This window comes from Phoenix dactylifera, chromosome 7 (assembly GCF_051530095.1).
Source record: "Phoenix dactylifera cultivar Ajwa chromosome 7, Ajwa_hap1_PhDact_Kaust_v1.1, whole genome shotgun sequence".
Classification (NCBI taxonomy): domain Eukaryota; kingdom Viridiplantae; phylum Streptophyta; class Magnoliopsida; order Arecales; family Arecaceae; genus Phoenix; species Phoenix dactylifera.
The window spans coordinates 2568233-2587737 of NC_143196.1; the positions used below are offsets into that span (position 1 = coordinate 2568233).

General features: G+C 39.5%; 4 pseudogenes across 3 annotated transcripts; 1 reads left to right on the forward strand and 3 right to left on the reverse strand.

Annotated features, from left to right (window-relative positions):
* Positions 1-581: 581 nt before the first annotated feature.
* LOC120106599 (cytosolic sulfotransferase 12 pseudogene) lies at positions 582-2032 on the reverse strand (annotated as a pseudogene). The gene has a single exon (XR_016395855.1). The product of XR_016395855.1 is annotated as a cytosolic sulfotransferase 12 pseudogene (transcript).
* Positions 2033-4301: 2269 nt separating this feature from the next.
* Positions 4302-5656, forward strand: LOC120111103 (flavonol sulfotransferase-like pseudogene; annotated as a pseudogene). The gene has a single exon (XR_015967168.2). The product of XR_015967168.2 is annotated as a flavonol sulfotransferase-like pseudogene (transcript).
* Positions 5657-12997: 7341 nt separating this feature from the next.
* Positions 12998-14579, reverse strand: LOC103697485 (flavonol sulfotransferase-like pseudogene; annotated as a pseudogene). Its single transcript, XR_015967167.2, has one exon. The product of XR_015967167.2 is annotated as a flavonol sulfotransferase-like pseudogene (transcript).
* Positions 14580-15847: 1268 nt separating this feature from the next.
* LOC149753097 (flavonol 3-sulfotransferase pseudogene) lies at positions 15848-16222 on the reverse strand (annotated as a pseudogene).
* Between the last annotated feature and the right edge of the window lie 3283 nt (positions 16223-19505).

Genomic DNA, 19505 nt, shown 5'->3' on the forward strand with positions numbered 1-19505 from the left:
AATTAGAAAAGATAAAAAGAATTCTTAAAAAATATATTTTTTTACAATAGAAGCAGAGTTGAAGAAGCTAGTTAGCTTGAAATTTATCAGGCAGCGTGCACGAATTCTCTATGATTTTTCAAGCATTTAATCTGGATGTTGGAAATCGTAGAGTTTCCTCTTTCCTATCGGGCTAATAGATAAAGAGATTTCTACGATCAAGACTTTTAATGCTTTGGCCATTTATGGTGGTAACAGAAATGCTGGTATAAACAAAGGACTGGTAATGTTGGACAAACAACAGTTGGGCTTCGTATCCAAGAGCAGAAGCTTCATGGGCAGTGAAATTTCTATGATTTATTTTAATGATTATTTTTATCGCTCTCTCAAATATATAGGCGAATCAGAGTCGTTGGGAATGTGATTTGGCCCATTTCAGCCCATTCACTACAATATGACTCACTGATATTTATATTTTAGCAATTATTCTAAATAAAATGAATAAATGTAGCATTAATAGCGTGAGACGAAAACATCACGAAGACACGTCGATCATAGAGGTAACAGACATTTTTTTTTTTTAATAAAAACGGAATATTATATAGCTCTCTTACGTGACTACAGCAACTAAATCAAGAGAAATAAAATGATACAAGATAACAGACATCTTCCGCAGCTACAACTTATTGACGCTCCCAGGGGTCAACAAAGGTTGACAGCAAGAGCAGAGACAGACGCTACGGCCAAGACTAGCAACATACGGGGGTTACAGGATTGCAGCAGCTTCTTACGTAATCTCACTCTAAACATCGGAAAAATAAAAAGAAGATCACAAACAACTGCGACTAGGCTTGTGCTTGGACATCACCATTGGTGGCCGCCGCTTCCACATCCACAGCATCAAGGGTCAGACCGGACCCCTCAAACTTTTGCTCGGTGATGCGGTCCAACTTCCGCGCCATCTCCGGACTCATATGATTCCTCCAATCCCCTGCCCCGCCTTTCCTGAAGAAAGAATCATTGGTTAGGACGAAATCGGGACGCAGTTTACCCGTCTTGTTGACCTCCAAGCTCTTCATCTTGTCAAAGCTGCACAGTTTTATGATCTCCTCCACCACCCCTTCCTTCTCTTCCTCTGGAGAGAAGGGACACCCCATGAACTCGGCCAATCTCTTCACAATCCGCGGCGGATCCCCTAACATCTCCTCGTACTTCAAGAACAGCACCTTCTCTGGCCTCCTCTGGCTCTCCTCCCAGTACTCGAGAACATGCTCCCATATCGGCCCGTAGGGGCAATTGCCCTCACAGAACATCTCAAAGGCCTTGGTAAATGGAATTGGCTCCATAGCTTGCGGCCTCATCCTATTATTGTAGTGGAACCGGGAGACCAACACATCCTTGGGGTCCCGGCAGACATATATGAGCTTGCATCCTAGGCTCTTGATGGCGTGTGGCAGGAGAGAGTAAGGCAAGTGAGTGTTGAGGATCCGAGGTGATGACATGGCCTCTAGTTCTGAGGCTTCGCCTTTGGCGTAGGTTATGCCCATGATAGGGACGAACTCGTGAGGATTTTGGCGAAGGAGAGGGTGGTGATCGAGAGGGTATTGGGTTCGTGTCATGATGGCGTAGGTGAGGGCTTTGAGCCAGGTGGTGCCGGACTTGGGATAGCTTAGCACGAAGAGGTCGTCGGGGCGAGCCTTGAAGTTCTGTTGCATGTCCATGATGCCTTGGAGAACGCGTTCGGGGATCCAAAAGCCTTGGTATTTTCGGATGCGCAGGGGTGCCCAGCCTTCCTCCAAGGGGAGGGTTGAGATGAGGTCGGTGAAGTTTGAAGGAGGTCTTGGATCCGCACCTTTTTTGCCTTGAGACTCCATTGGAGGGGGGCTGTTGCAAAGAGAGGGTAGAGCAGCCATTGAAAAAAGGATGCTATGCTATGCTCTCAAGTAGGCGTTTGTTTGCAGGGACTATGGTTGTTCTTCTCCTGGAGTGGCCTTGTTATCATCCTCTAAATAGGATAGATAGTGAGGGAGTGACATGTTAAAATTAAAAGTTAACAGCACGAGGGTCCGAGACCCCGACATATTTAATAGGTTGAGTTGTGGCCCCGGCTGTCCGCACATTAAGGCCCGTTTGCAAAATAAGTTTAGATAGAACAGCACTATTTGGTAAAAAAATTAGAATGTTATATTAGTTTTATCAAAAAACTGAAAATATCTTGTGAGGACCCCTAGCTGGATAGATCTTGGGTACTTATACAGGATCAAAGAACTCAAATAATATCTTCCGGCTAACTATTTTGGGTAAGATACTGGGTTGTTATAAATGGTATCAGAGCGGACACAACCCATAATCTATGTGGACTGGGGGACACTGCAGCACGGATCCATTGGGGCTGACCACGGGCCAATCATGGTGTTTGTAATTAGATTTGAACCCTTAACCTGACGAGGACGTCAGAATTTGAACGGGAGGAGTATGTGAGGATCCATGCGGGTGTGTGTTTAGTCCCACATCGGTTATTCGCTGGGTAGATCTTGGGTACTTATACAGGATCAAGGAACTCAAATAATAACTTCCGGCTAGCCATTTTGGGTGAGGTCCTGGATTGTTACACATCTACTTAGAAAAACTCCAAAATAAAACTTTTTCGTAAAAGTACTTTTAGCACGCATTAAGAAACTATTTTAGATTTATAAAATATTCTTTTTAAGTTGTAAAAAAAATAATTTATTTTTTAGACCACAATATTCATTATAAAATCATATAATTACAAGAAGTGTCCGTTTATATTATAATGCACGAAGAAAAAAAATCTGTAGGAGACACAACAAACAACAAACCCCATTTGGCCTTTGTTTTCTCCCTTATCACGTGATCAAGGTATTATTTCTTTTCAATATTTATTTATCCACCGTTTTGAACAAGAAAAGCATTGGAAAATCTTACTTGTAATGGTTATGTGCCTTTATATTTTTTTTAAAAAAATTAGTTTCTAAAATATTATATATAGTAATAAAATATTAATATATAATGATAATAATTATAATATTTTATATCAAAATATTATATTATACTATAAATAGATATGTTATATTATATAATATTGAATTATTTTATACTATTATGCTATAGTATACAATATTATATTAACTATATTAGAATAATATAATATTATATTATAGTAATATTATACTATATCATATATTTATATATTAACATATATTATATTTTATTATGCTTTGTTGCGTAATACTATACAATATTTTTTATAGTAAATTTGTAATACTAAAATTATTTTTTTAGTTTATTTGTCAAATACATATTAAAAATTTACAGTATTTTAAAAATATAGGTACCTAACAACAAATAATTTTTGTAGTTGTATTTTTAAAAAAATATTTTTAAAAGCACTGTTGCCAACAGTTCTGCCAAATGAAACTTAAATTATTGTGCTTATGAGGTATCTCGCCAAAGGTGCCGGGAAACAAATAAATCAATTGTCTGGCTCTTGATATTTGGGAATTCTCTCACGCCAGAACCAAAAGTCCCTGCAGCATAGCGTGAGAGGATTGATGCATTTGATGGGATTATAGCATGGCGGCAATTTACTCGCAGGCTCACAGGAGGACAGGTGACAGGACAAGGCATTGGGGCCTTTAACCGCACCATTGTTGGGAATCAAAGTATTTTTTAATATTTTCGGTTTTTTCTTTTCTTTATAATTTAACAGCTATCTAAACATTATCGTCATGTTGCAGATTGCCAACGCCAAAAAAAATGGTGCAAAAATAATAAAAAAGAAAAAAAGAAACTATAATAAAACATGAAAACATATTATACAGTGAGACAGCAATATATAATATAATAATATATTGTAAAAAAATAATATTAATATTTATGTGGCGTTTTATACCATAGTCTCCTTACGGGGTAAAACAATGTCTATATATGTCTGAATCCTCCCGGTTGAATGATAACTATGGCACTTGTCTTTTCTTCTATTATAAATAATAGTGCTTTTGAAGATCCACATGTTCGCTCTACTTGTATAACGTTGCAGTTGAATGAATTATAATGATTTCTATCAAAAAAATATATAATTATAATATATTAAAGAAATATTACAGTTTGATCTACCCAACTTTGTCTGATTTTTGGACAAACCTCATTTGCTTCAAAAATCTTCTATTTGGATTCTCTAAATTAGTTGAGTGACCTAATATAGTCCATCGAGTTAACACGACCATAAGAATCGAGTCAAATGTCCAAAGTACATTTTAGGACTAAAATAAACTTGGTATCATCATTTATTAATTCGTGACGCGGCTCACCACCAATAATAACCAGGCATAGGGCTCGAGAAGATCCGCTTCGCGCGGTTACCTGCAAGGCTGCAACAGTATAGATTACCTTCCAGGGCTACCAAGCCTCCATTTCCCGTGAGCTCCGTCATGGCCACGCCTTCTTCCGTAACTCCCGATGGCGGATTTGCCTTAGCGCCCGAGGAAGCAAAGCGAGAGGATGCTCCAAAACCTCCGAAAGAGTTCGATGATCTCATCTCTACCCTGCCTCTAAACCAAGACTGGATACCCATCCGCCTCCGGAAATACCAAGACTTCTGGATCCCCGAGCACTCTCTTCCAGACGTCATGGCCATGCAACAAAACTTCCAGGCTCGCCCCGACGACCTCTTCGTGCTGAGCTACCCCAAGTCCGGCACCACCTGGCTCAAAGCGCTAGCCTTTGCCATCATGAACCGAACCCGCTACTCCATGGCCGATCACCCTCTCCTCCGCTCCAACCCCCACGAGTGCGTGCTCTTCATCCAGAGACTCTTCTCCGACGGCAGGCCGTCCAAATTAGAGGCCATGCCTTCCCCTAGGTTGCTCGGCAGCCACTTACCATACCCTCTGCTCCCGAATTCCATGAAAGGATCCGGCAGCCGATTCTTGTACGTTTGCCGGGATCCCAAGGACGTGTTCATCTCCCGGTGGCACTTCAACGACAAGATGAGCCCCGACTCCGTGGAGCCTATTCCATTCGGCAAAGCTTTCGACTTGTATTGCGACGGCGTCAGCCCCTACGGATCGATATGGGAGCACGCACTTGGTTTCTGGGAGGAGAGCTTGAGGAGGCCTGAGAAGGTGCTGTTCCTCAAGTACGAGGAGATGCTGGAGGAGCCGGCGGGGAGTGCGAAGAAGCTGGCGGAGTTCATGGGGTGCCCTTTCTCGCCGGAGGAAGAGAAGGAAGGGGTGGTCGAGGGGATTATAAGGCTTTGTAGTTTTGATAGTCTGAGCAAACTGGCCGGGAGCATGACGCACAAGCTCAACACGAAGCTGCCGCTGCAGACTACTTCATTCTTTAGGAAAGGAGAGGCAGGGGATTGGAGGAACCACATGAGCGAGGAGATGGCTCGGAGGATGGACGCGGTAACCTCGCAGAAGCTAGAGGGATCTGGTCTGACCTTCGGGATGAGCGCGGGCGTGGAAGCTAATGGAATGTGATTTGCATTTTGATGTGCTTTACCTCTTCCAATCTTGGTTGGAATTGTTCCCCCAGTAATCACTTCATCTTGGGGTGCTTGGGTTAATAAATTTCTGGCTTAATCTCTATGTATTGCTGCCTTTTGCAATACTTAAATTTAATATTATGATCTGCTATCAAGTGCTTGGTGTTATACTCAAGATTTTGGCTGAAGAGTTAAGATCTGTCCTCGTCCGTTCTCCAGCACTAGGATCTTCATTTCTTAAAACAAATATGATTAGTATCAGTCACAAATTAACTATATGAATTAGTTAAACCCAATTTTAAGTGCTTATATTCGATAAGCTTTATCCGTTATCTAGATTGTTTAATTTTTTGAAGGTAAAATAGATTGTTTTATTAAAATTGGGATTTAGGTTTTAGCATTTTCTTCGGCTTTCTGGGTTGCTCCATGCAAACTCTTATTAGGATGTTGTTTGGGCTATCTAACCTACCTTGGGTCTTCTATTTTTTTCTTTTTTTTATTTATTTCTATTCTTTTTGTTCCAAATCATTTTGTGAGTATTTGTAAGTGTGTGCATTTTATACTACATCGGCTATATATTGGATAAATCTTAGATATTTATACAAGATTAAAAAATTCAAATAATATCTTTAGACTAGCAATTTTCGATGAGTTTTTAAATTGTGACAAATGATATCAGAGCAAACTCAGATCATAGCCCATATAGGCTAGGAGACACTGCAACGTGGGGTCTACTTGAGCTGACCATGAGTAGATTGTGGTGTTTGTGCTTAAATTTGTGGTTTTTGTAAATAAATTTGAACCTTTGCTTGGCGAGGATACCAAGACTTAAACAAAAAAAAAAGTATGTGAGAGTCACGTGAGTGTATATTTGCTCTCATATCGACTATATATATAATAGATTTCGGATACTTATAAAGAGTCATGGAATCTTATATTACCATTTATATAACCTTTTTTTGGTGAGGTTCTAGGTTTTTATATATTTTCTCTCTTAATTTTGTACCTCTAAGCTAAAGACATTTTCAGCAAGTGGTGAAAAGACAAAATATTTAAGCAAGATATATAAGATACATTTGGTTTGCAATTGGAATCAGAATTGGAATCAAAATCAAAATTTGGATTGGAATGGAAATTAGAATGGCTATATCTCTCGAAGCTTTTGGTTCGTGACTGAAATTTAAATCAAAATGAGATTTGAATACTATAAAAAGATAAAAATTAAATTTTAAAAAATTAAGATATTTTATTTTATTTTAAAATCAAAATAGAAACGAGACACTTCCAAACTAAACAACTGCAAAGAGAGTAGCTCTTTTTTAGCTCCTAACTTAAGAAGCACTCTTTAATTATTTCTCTTATCCTCTAACTTGGATAATGAGAAAAAGGAATCTTTTGACTCGCAGAAGAAATAATTTCGGTCGTCGGAATGGGATACAGCTAAATTTGCCTACATTATAGCTTCCTGACTGCACGGGTCCAGTGGTTGGTCCGGACTTCAGACGTAATGATAAATCAACAAACAATTGGCAGAGAAAAATAAAAGAAAAAGGAGGGAATGGATGCTTGTTTTTGGGAGTGGAGAAGGGAAAGGAAAAAAGAAAAAGAAAAAAGGAGAGAAAGGAGAATTGACAAGTGACAACCCCATTAATTTTCCTGGCAATGTATGGTACATGTTTTTGAGAAAAAAAATATTTAGTTGCTTGAAGCTTATGTGAAGTTAATAAACTTTGCCATTCCCATTGGTCATCTCGATCTCGATTAATGGTAAGCAACCTTCTTCCTGTGATCAAGGAATTCTCAGCTTTAAAACTACCTCAATCTCATAGTTCAACTTTCTCTAACTAAACATGTTCTTAAGTCCATATGCTGCTTTTATTTTTTATGTTTCAGTAATCTGTGCCGTAACTCAATGGCCATACTCTTCTACTCATGAACAGGAGGTCATGACATGCATCCTCTAAATTCTGAGAAAAAGATGATTACTCTTGCGTTAGCGTTTTGGTCAATGTAGCCTTGTTAGTAAAACTAAATGGGTTGGCACACCTTCGCAAATAGCTTGTACAAGTTTCAGAGTTTAAATTCTAAATATTGTTGAAAAACTACATCGGTTCGGAATTGGTTTTCTGAGTAAAGTTCTGGTCTTCTTTCCTTCTTTTAAACATCTTCGATGATGAAGCCAACGCCTGTAGTAATCTTGGGAAACTGATTCCCTAAAACTTACCTTCACGTAGCATCTAGTGAGTGATATTTAATATGAGAATTTCCCCAAAGCCTTTGAGACACTAAGTAAGGAGGACAACCATGGACCACCCGAGATATTATATTTATTTTCTAAAGCGATTAGTACAGCATCCAAGCATCATATAAGCGAATGGGACGACGGCCAAATCCCTCGAGCAGCCCACAAAAGATTCTATAGGACTTGGTGGTGGAGACCTCTATGTCATGAATTTTGGTGCTGCCGGCCTGCTTGCAAATGGGCCAAGGAACATGTGGACACCGACACACCAGTGGCTCTGATTGAAACCTAACCGCAAGGAACTCATAATTGCCTTTAATTCCCTTCCACCTACCCCCAATAATGGAGATCCATTCTTGGGCCTGGATCCCCTCCGATGCCAGATATTTGAGTTATGATGCTAGAGGGAGTCACGAGCGAGTAACAAGGATAGAATATATCATTCCAATTTTCTAAAAAAAGACTAAATTATATTTTGTTAATTAAATTTAGCAGTTTTGAAAAAATAATTATTAAAAGCTATTAGTTCCGTAATTGGCACCAAATGCGACACGGTACGATTAGATACCACGTTGTTGACATAAGAAATAACGCCTCTCAAGATGCATGATAATTTTCTCACAAAACACGATACATTCAACATACAAGAGATTGAGTGGACTCGCCCAATATAGGGTTCTCAAAACCCTTCTAGAGTGCTGATTTGGGGATGGCGAACAACCACAAACTAGGATTTGAGGATGGACCTTATCATCAGTTCCAGATCATACCAGCTTTTTTTTTCAAAAAAAAAACCCTTTGTCTTCACCACCTAAAGCAATGGGGCGTTAAGGATTTCCTTCTCCAAGGTCTCTCCTACGAGAAGCAGCTTTCTTCTAAGAGAAAAAGGTTTCTTTTCCAGAGCTCCCAATCTCAACCGGCCCAACTCTTTTCTTTCCATAAGAAAGACGCCAAAAAATGAAGCTAGCTTTACTTCGCGGCTTTCTCCATACCATGTAACTAGCCCAAAGTATGAATGACCTCTTCGTTTCATCAGGAGGGACACCCCAACGACATCCATCTCCAACTTCTAGCTGGGAGATAAATACTACTGTATGGACGCATTTTATTTTACTTTTATGGTACAAACTTAATCTTAGAGTTTGTCTTTGAGACAGTACTGGGTAGGCGGTAGAATCATGAATAAGGCCTTTATTCCGCTGTTATACTATCAAACACAATTCTTTAGCTGGAAAACTAGCTAGTCTTTTATATTGAATTGGGATAAGTAAGGGGGGATATAATTCTATTTCATGAAGCAAGTCCTATCCTCTCCACCTCTCTGGATAATGACGCAAGCTTCATCCATGTGCTAGCTGTTGAGAGAGAACAAGCGCATGGAATAAGAAGAAGAGAAGTGGAAGAGAACTCTATGAAAGTTATATTGATCAAGCAAAAGGATCCATTGCAAACTAAACCCTGAGCCTTATATAGACGACCCTTACAAATTCGATTGAGAATGAGAAACTTGATTTGAAAATAAAATAAAATATACTAAGATTGTTCGACTACAAAATCTGAAAATATGATGAAAAACTAATATTGTCTCTAATGATTTTTTTTTAAAAAAAAATTGATCAAATAGAATGGATCGATCGATTATGGCATCGTTGGGGCCTTCCGCTGCAAATCAGTTGGCTCCTAAAAGGTTTGGCATGGTCCATAGCCAAAGAATAACTAGAAGCGGAACTTAAAGCACCGTAGCGTAAGATAAATGCAGTCTTTTAAGCCCACGAACGGAAAGGGCCAGGTTAACTCTCTACCAAAAATAAGCACAACATGTGGAAGAAGGCCCAAGATGCTGTCCCAAAAGTATACCCAGCGAGCACTGCGGTCCAAATCCACACATTCTGTGCAACTTTTTTTATTAGACACCTTCATACTTTTGGTTATATATTTTTTTTTTTTAAAAAAAGAGAGAGCCTCTTATGCATCCTCGTATCATAGATTTGTCATTATTGCCGCAATCAAAAAAAAGTATATAAGTTAAAGTTGATGAGTTCAGTGAGAGACATATCTAAGCCTTGGTATTGGTATTAGAATTTAAAATTTATTATTTTAGTAGTTAAACGATCATAGAAATTTCTGGTCCAATCGATACATTTCTTTTTGCTGGGGACTTGGAAATAACCATCCCATTTACACTGGAAAACTGGGTATTGCAAATCGCTGTTTTATGCAGCAAATCAGCCATTGAACAAGAATGTATGGTAAGGGATAGAGGTGGTTACAAATTTCAAATTTGCACTATTGGCCTCTCTTTTTTTTTCTTTCTATTTGGTGAAAATTAAAATGGAGGTCACATTCAATATATTATATTTCCCTTGAATTTGATAATCAAAAGGTATGGGCGAGTGATCACTAGTGGTCTCGGCAAATATGTCAATGTGCACGTAGGCGTGACTTTGGGTTAGGTTATGTGCTTTTAGCTTGATGGAACGGCTTAGGACTATAGACCCAAATCTCTTTCAAGCTGGGTTCAGGCCAAACCTGGCTAGATTCTATCTCAATTCTATTCAATAATATATTAAATAAATTTGCATATCTTAGTTAATATCTCATACTAACAAATAATATCTTTAAAAATACCGGTAAATTCAGAATTGTCCACTAATTCCTTGTTTTAAGAGATATTATCATTGGGTTGTTGATTTATTTGTTGAGAGGGTTGTTGATTTATTTGCTAAGCGTTGAGTCAACCACCTAACATGCTATTTGATTACTCGAGAAGCGTGAAACAATGATAGTTTTCTCCAATATCTACGCAGACAAATGGATGATAGAGTATGGATCGCTTTAAGATCTATGCAGGGGTCGTTGGATGTGAAGGTAAGCTGTATCCATCCTCGAAGATCTAGCCACTTGTAACAAAAGAATATCTGAATTATGAACCGCTCCATCTTTGTAGCAAAAGATTTGTCTCTGCTGCATTCTAAAAGAGTTTCCTGAACCACCATTTATTGACGGGCACAGAGACGGGAAGTCACATGGCGTGTTGGTTTGGTAGGTTTTTGGTAGGTGTTGGATCTGCCTCTGGAGCATGAGGGGTCGAATTCATCAGGCTGTTGATGATGAGCACAAAACTCCACTGTACCAGCAAGCATGGGTATGGCTAGGGGTCCAGCTCTCATAGTATATATCCTGGCCTCTAGATCCACCCTTGTTCAAAGATGCTTGACAACAAGGAGAAGAGAATATCATCAAATTATAGATTCAATCAGAGCTAGATTCAGCAGTTATGACTTCAATACTAACTTATAAAAATTAATAAAATAATTCAAAATAGGAAAACTCCTATAAAATCTCATCTACTATTCAAATTCTATCTTCTACCTTAATTATCGTTGAAATTAGATTTTTATTATTGTAGTTGAAATTAGATTCTCTAAGCCTTTACGTAAGTCCAGCAAGACCAAAAGAGTGATCCAACAATCTTCTCCGGCGGCAATCCAAGAAAAAACTCGGGAAAAAGCTTGGTAATCAATAGTGATTACTCACCATTTCCGTGGCGGAGTCCATAGGACTAAGAGGATATCCTTTTTAAAGATGAAATCCTAGGGTTTTAGTCGTGTTCAACTTGCCCTCGATCTTCTGGAGTCTGCCGGCGTCGGGAGGAAAGAAGGCTTATAACCGGAGTCTTCTTCTCCGCCATCACACAAAAAGCATGCACGGGTCAACGAGCCCAAACCCCTTCCAGCCGGCCCCAAGGAGAAACTCGGCAAAAAGCTCGGTAATCGATGGTGATTACTTGCAATTTCTGTGGTGGAGTCCATAGGAGGAAGAGGCCGGATATCCTTTTTATACATGAGAACCTAGGGTTCTAGTCGTGCTCAACTTGCCCTCGAACTCCTGGAGTCCGTCGGCATCGGAAAGGAAGAAGGCTTATATTCGGAGTCTTCTTCTGCGCCATCCGCGCAAAGCATGCATGGGTCAATGGGCCCAAACCTCTTCTGGCTAGTCTACTAACCTAAATATGTTATCAGAATATGAAACATATTTACTGAAGATGTTAGAAAATTTTGGTCTTTGGATTGTGGCATACCAAATGCAGTGCCCTTAGATCACTACGGATTAGATAAACTAGCAGATAGAGGCAACAATTTAATCCTATTAAATAAGTCATGGGCAAGGCCTCTTGTGTGGTGCCGGACAGCTGTTTCAGGTTTTTATTTTTAATTTTTTTTGTTGTCGTCATTCTTTGTTGGCTTTATAAGAGAAAAAAATACATCTTTGTTCCCCCATCAACAACATCAACTACTGCCTGCTATTATTTTTGCAGGAAGTAATGGTACGGAACCCATGTGCATGGTGAAGGGAAAAACCCTTTTTAATTTGAAGCCATGGTTGGTATCCTTCGGATTAGTAGCACCTCACATGGCGTGTTTCTAGGCACAAAAAATCATGAAAAGTGTAAATATAAATCAGAAAAGTGGAAAAGGTATTTGTACATTTTTTTCTGAAATAAAACACATTCCATCCTATCTCCTTGATGTAAGATACTTACATTTTTTATAAATAAAATCTCATATAAAAGTTCCTAGAAGATTTCTCTCGTGAAGAAAAATAAATTCCGAATGCAGATGAAGAGGTCGACCATCTAGGAGATTTTCTAGATGATATTATATTCAACCATTCCAATGATGTCTAGATTTTCAGATTTTCTTTGTACACTAGATACACTGCATATGCTTGTGTAATAAAACATTATAGTTCAAGAATTAGAAATGCTAAATAAGAGGAAACATGAAAACAACTATTTAGATAAGCATTCACTAATAAAACTATAAGTAAGCATTCAAACCCAAATCAAATGCAACTCCAATATTTTTCTGCAAAGAATAATTTGCCAGGGGATCCAATAAAAAAGGTTTTGAACAAATGAAACCTTTAATTAAAAAAGATAAATTAGAAATTTTTATTGCGGTAGAATTCTTAAAAGATATGTTTTTCTACAATAGAACTAGGGCAGAAGAATCTAGTTATGTTGAAATTTATGAGGTAGCATGCACCAATTTGCAATGATTTTTCAAGCATTTCTTCTGGATGTTGGAAATCATAGAGTTTTCTCCTTCCCATCTGGTTAATAGATAAAGAGATTTCTACAATCAAGATTTTTAATGCTTTCATAATTCATAGTGGAAACAGAAATGCTGGTATAAATAAAGGACCGGTAATGTTGGACAAACAACACTTGGGCTTCATATCCCAGACTAGAAACTTCTTCATTATTTAGTGAAATTTCTATGATTTATTTCAATAATTATTTTTTCACTCTTTCAAATACAAAGGCGAATCACAGTCGCCTCGAATTGCATTCGGCCCATTTCAGCCCCTTCACTACAATATGACACACTATTATTTATATTTTAGCAATTATTCTAAATAAAACATATAAATGTAGCATTAATAGCCTGAGACAAAAACATCACGAAGACATGTCGATGGATGAAGTAACAGACATCTTTCGCAGCTACACCGTATTGACGCTCCCAGGGGTCAACAAAGGTTGACGGCAAGAGCAGAGACAGAGACGCCATGCGGGGGTTACCGGATTGCAGCAACTTCTTATGTAATCTCACTCTAAACATTCGAAAAATAAAAAGAAGATCACAAACAACTGCGACTAGAATAGAGCTTGGTCATCACCATTGATGGCCGCCGATGCTTTCACAGCTACACCACCGAGGGTCAGACCGGACCCCTCAAGCTTTTGCTCGGTGATGCGGTCCAACTTCCGCGCCATCTCCGAACTCATATGATTCCTCCAATCCCCTGCCCCTCCTTTCCTGAAGAATGAATTATTGGTTAGGGGGATACTGGGAAGCAGTACTTTACCCGTCTTGTTGACCTCCAAGCTCGTCAGCTTGTCAAAGCTGCACAGCTCTATGACCTCCTCCACCACCCCTTCCTTCTCTTCCTCTGGAGAGAAGGGATATCCCATGAACTCGGCCAACCTCTTCACAATCCGCAGAGGCTCCTCTAGCATCTCCTCGTACTTCAAGAAAAGCACCTTCTCTGGCCTCCTCTGGCTTTCCTCCCAGTACTCGAGAACATGCTCCCATATCGGCCCATAGGGGCAATTGCCCTCACAGAACATCTCAAAGGCCTTGGTAAATGGAATTGGCTCCATAGATTGCAGCCTCAACCCATTATTGAAGTACCACAGGGAGACCAACACATCCTTCGGGTCCCGGCAGACATATATGACCTTACAATCTAAGCTCTTGATGGTGTGTGGTAGGAGAGAGCAAGGCAAGTGAGTGTTGAGAATACGAGGGGATGGCATGGCTTCTATTTCTGGGGCTTGGCCTCTGGAGTAGGTTCTGTCCACCATAGGGACGCACTCGTGAGGATTTTGGCGAAGGAGAGGGTGGTGATGGAAGGGGTATTGTGCTCGTGTCATGATGGCGTAGGCGAGGGCTTTGAGCCAGGTGGTGCCGGACTTTGGGTAGCTCAGCACCCAGAGGTCGTCGGGGCGAGCCTTGAAGTTTTGCTGCATGTCCAAGGTGCCGGTGAGAGCACGTTGGGGGATCCAAAAGCCTTGGTATTTTCGGTTGCGCATGGGTGCCCAGCCTTCCTCCAAGGGGAGGGTTGAGATGAGGTCGGTGTAGTTTGAAGGAGGTCTTGGATCCGCACCCTTTTTTCCTTGAGACTCCATTGGAGGGGGGCTGTTGCAAAGAGATGGTTGAGCAGCCATTGAAAAACGGATGCTATGCTGTGCTCTCTAGCGGGTGTTTGTTTGGAGGGACTATGGTTCTACTTCTCCCGGGGTGGCCTAGTTATCCCCTAAATAGAATAGATATATGATAGTCCCTAGATTCTACCACAAGTGCATGGGTCGTGACAAGTAGAATAGGACAAAAAAAAAAGTATCATTTCCACAACGAGGCGATTCAAGTATCAATTTATAAATTTTCTTTATTATTTAGAGAACCCCAAATTGATGTGACTAAGTACAATTTCTTAACCGAAAAATCAAATATGAAAGGTTCCTAGGGCTTGGATTTCATCAATTGAATTCCTTCAATGAATTTAAATCTGATTGTTAATATTCTGTTAATTACAATGACCGAATCCCTTTTTTTTTAATATGATATTCTCTTTCAAGGCATAACACCTATACCTATATTAATCCTATATCTACTTTCGTGATCATATAAATTAATATAAATTTATTATGATCTGTGAAATTCTTGAATGTAGGTCACAAGGGTATGCATTTATTTCTAAACTACACTGCCAGTGTTTGATAAATTCACCAACTAATATTGAACTTCAACTTTCGTTACTTCATTCAACATCTTAAGCATGCAATTCATGGCCAGTAAAATGCAAGAATGAAAACCGAAATTATCAAATTGCAATTAACAAAGGATATTCAATACAACCATACTCAATTCATATCAAAAATTCAATAACTACGTCCTAGCCCTAGGATAAGAAAACTAGCAAATCATAACTAATAAATCAATCCAATTATTTCTCAAACATAAATTTCGCATTCAACATCCTTAATAACAATTCAGCAAATAAAAAAAAAATCAGAAAAGGAAAAAAACTCTGTATTTGCAAAAATCCTCCGTTCCATTCTTTCTCCCAGAATTCCAACTATTTTTTTCTTCTAGAATTTCTAGCCTTTCGTCCTCTCGGAATTCCAGTTTCTCTGAGTTTTCTTCTTCCTTATTTGCTTGCCATCCCCCTCGTATTTGCTGGCCCTCCTCTTCTCCCAACCAATTCTCCTTTTTTTGAATTTTAAAACAGATTTCCCCCGCATCTGCTGGCTGAAATCCGGAATTCTAGGCTGATTTTATTACTCGACGCCCAGCTGGATTTAGAGCACCAAAATGATACACTTTGGAGTTGGATCCTTTACGAAAGTTTTAGATCTCATTCTCAGCTTTCCAAACACCTGGGCTTGCATTATTCTGACTTTTAGAACTCCAGATACAAGCTGAAAACCAAAATAGGATCTTGGTTGCAGTAAACTTCTAGACAGATTCAGACTTCTCCATTTTGGCTAAGTTTTGGACTTCAAAACGGCAGAACTAGGTTTTGTTCTCTCTATAAATGTTTTAGGCTTATGTCTCATCTTTCCAGCAAGCTAAACAACACGTGAAGAGAGAATCATTGGTTTGGATGAAATCAGGATGCAGTTTACCCGTCCTGTTGACCTCCAAGCTCTTCAGCTTGTCAAAGCTGCACAGCTTTATGACCTCCTCCACCACCCCTTCCTTCTCTTCCTCTGGAGAGAAGGGACACCCCATGAACTCGGCCAACCGCTTCACAATCCGCAGCGGATCCTCCAACATCTCCTCGTACTTCAAAAAGAGCACCTTCTCGGGCCTCCTCTGGCTCTCCTCCCAGTACTCGAGAACATGCTCACATAACGGCCCATAGGGGCAATTGCCCTCACAGAACATCTCGAAGGCCTTGGTAAATGGAATTGGCTCCATAGATTGCGGCCCATGAACTCGGCTATGGCGCATTAAATTATTGTGCCTATGAAGGTAACTCCTGGAGTGATAAAACGGAGTCACGAGCGAGTGGAACAACTAGGATCTTCATTTCCTAAAATAGATATGGTTAGAATTGGTTTTAAGTCTCGAAAGTTGGACCGTCTTGTAGAGCAAAAGCTAAAGGGATCCGGTTTGTCACCACTGGTCGTATACTCTGCTCATAACATTCAATTGCAATCTGTGCTGCACCTCAAGCGATTCATCTTTGGGAACTGTTTGCATGCTTAATCTTATATATATTATATTTCATATATTGCAGTTTTATGATTCTTTGTTGCTTGATATTGAAGTTTTGTGCTTTTTCATTATGGATGTATTTGGATGTACTTTGAAAAATAAAAATTGCAGTATCGTATAATATCTAGTATTCTTTGAAATTACAAAGTAGCATTTTGGGTTAGTTGGTTTTCGATAGTAATAGAAGATGCTACAAAATCTTTTACATGGTGAAATTAGAAAATCTTACTTAAAGTAACAATTCCTATCTCTTATTTTCTTTTGAAATTTATTTTTGAGCTTCTTGAGAAGAAGGAAAAGTCTCAATTTTTTTAAAATTCTAAAACTTTTGAATTAAACAGTAGACAAAATAATAATTTTAAAATTTATAATGTTTAAATTTTATCTAAATTTTTTGGAACTTTTTGGTTGCACGCAGCTCATGACTTGCGAAGATAAGCAAAAAAATGATTTATTTTTCTAATTTATTAGGCTTTTCTCATTAAACATATTTTTCGGGAGGGCGGAATATTATTGTAACAAGTTGGCTTCACCTAATCCGGCTCTGCAATGTATTTTTTTTTTTCAATTCGAATTTTTGTAGTCGTTTATCGAAATAAGGTGTGATATAGAAACTTTGTCTATCATTCATTTTGGAATGGTTGATGGCACTCCATGGTTATTCTGTCAATATATATATATATATATATATATATATATATATATATATATATATATATATATAAAACAATAAGCACCGGTTGATTCATGCAGATTGTAAGTTCAACAAGGACATGCCACCTTTCAAAAAAAATTAAAAATAAAAAATGTTACATGTAATGAATGATGGATGACAACTGGAGCAGTTCCATTATATAAAGGAAGGACAAGACAACAATAGCAAGGAAAAATGGTTGTTTACCCGACCTTTTTTTTCTGGACCTTTTTTATTCTTCAGTCTAGCCTCTCTCTTCTGCTGACGTTAAGAAGAGGCCAAATCCATCATCTTAATGAATTCGGCATGCATGGACTGGTTCAACTGATTCCGATACGACCCTCGAAAATAAAAAGTGTTGCCCAGTAGATATAACCCAAGAGGGGAGTGAATTGGGTCTTTTAAAACTTTTAAGCTACTTCTAACACTTTTCAATTAATTATGCTAAGTTGTATAGTTGCACAGTGGAATTTAAACTTAGCAATAGGTTGATTTATCGAATGAGACTTGATTAAGTAAATTGAATATGCTTGCAACTAAAGGATGCGCGGATAAGAGTTAAGCAAGCAATTTATCTAGGTAAGTAAGTGAGCAAGATAGACAATGACAAAAAGCATCACAAACACAACAAACATATAGTGGTTCGGTGCACCCCAGCACCTACATCCACTCCCCAAGACCTCTTGGGAATTTCACTATAATCCTACAGATTACAGCCGGTTGTTTTACAAGCTCACAACCCAACTTGTTGTTTTGCGAGATCACAACGAACTCGGTCGGTTTTCACAGGCTCACCGACTAGAACCTACCGATTGTTTTCACGGGCTCACAATCCAACCCAGTTAGTTTTCCCAAAGGCTCACCAACCACAACCTTACAACGTTGGTTTTCCCTTTGGCTCACCAACAAACCTTAACACCGTTGGTTTTCCTTTGGCTCACCAACAAACCTTAACCTCTTGATTCAATCCCTTGATTGAATCAAGTTACAAGATATTAGACTAAGAATTTAAAGCAAGTACAAGCTTCTTAACTAAGCAAATATATCCAATATAAACAAATGGAGTAAAGAGAAGCTCTCAAACGAATTTTGAAGATGAAGGAACTCGGCTTCTTCTTTACTTGACCCTCTTCTGATTTGGCACGAAGTAGAGGATCACCGAGGCAGCACACGGATGGAGAGGAAGCTTTGGGATTCACTTGGATGCTCTTCTTCTCTCTGTTTCGCTTTGGATGGCCCTTTTGTGCTTATGGAGGATTTTCCTTGTAATCTCTTTGAGATCTCTTCTCTAAATGTTCTCTCCCACTTTCATAACTTCTCTCCTAGCTCTCCTCTTGTTTTTATAGCTTTAGATGGCGTGGAAACAAGAATCTAGCCGTTAGAGACAAAAATAGAGCCGTTGGACACAGTCTGTACCTCCTGACAATATTTTCGTTGGGATCGGAGTCGACTCGCGTGATCTGGAGTCGACTCGGCTGTAGCAGGAGTCGACTCATGCTTTTCTGGAGTCGGCTCGGCAACTGTTCCAGATTTGAATTAAAGTGGTCTTCTCGACTGGGAGTCGACTCGACTTAACCCGGAGTCGACTCGCCAAAATCTGGAGCTGACCTTGCACTTTTGGAGTCGGCTCATCCCAAGGAATCCATAGATGTACTCTTCAACTTGGCTCACTCGAGTCGACTCGTGAATTCTGGGAGTCGACTCGGCGCTCAGAGGCCGAACTCCCGATCTTCTGTCTTTTGGCTTGTTCAGTCTTGGAGTCGACTCGAACTGTTCCGGAGTCGACTCGGCTCTCAGTATCCGAAAAACAGTCTTCTGTCTTTTTGGAGTAGCGCTGTCTTGGAGTCGACTCGAACTGTCTTGGAGTCGACTCGAGTCTCAGAGACAAAAACACTGTCTTCTGTCTTTTGGTGTAGCGCTGTCTCGGAGTCGACTCGGGCTTTGCGGGAGTCGACTCGGCACTCAGTGTCTGAAATTGGCTCTCTGACTTTTTGCCTTGTATTTCTCTGGAAGTCGACTCTTGCTTCCTTAGGAGTCGACCTGCCAACCATTGGAGTCGACTCGAGTTCCTCAGGAGTCGACTCGGCTCTCAGGGTCCAAAATAGCTTCTCTGTGTTTCTGCCTTGTTTCTCCCTGGAGTCGACTCGTACTATCCAGGAGTCGACTCGAGGACTATTCTTTTGGATTTTCCTTTGAATTTGCTCTTCCAACTTGAGTCCTTTGAACTTGAAACTTGGGCCAATGAAGTGTAACTTTCTTCCAACTTTTCTTGAGAGCTTTGGAGGCCTT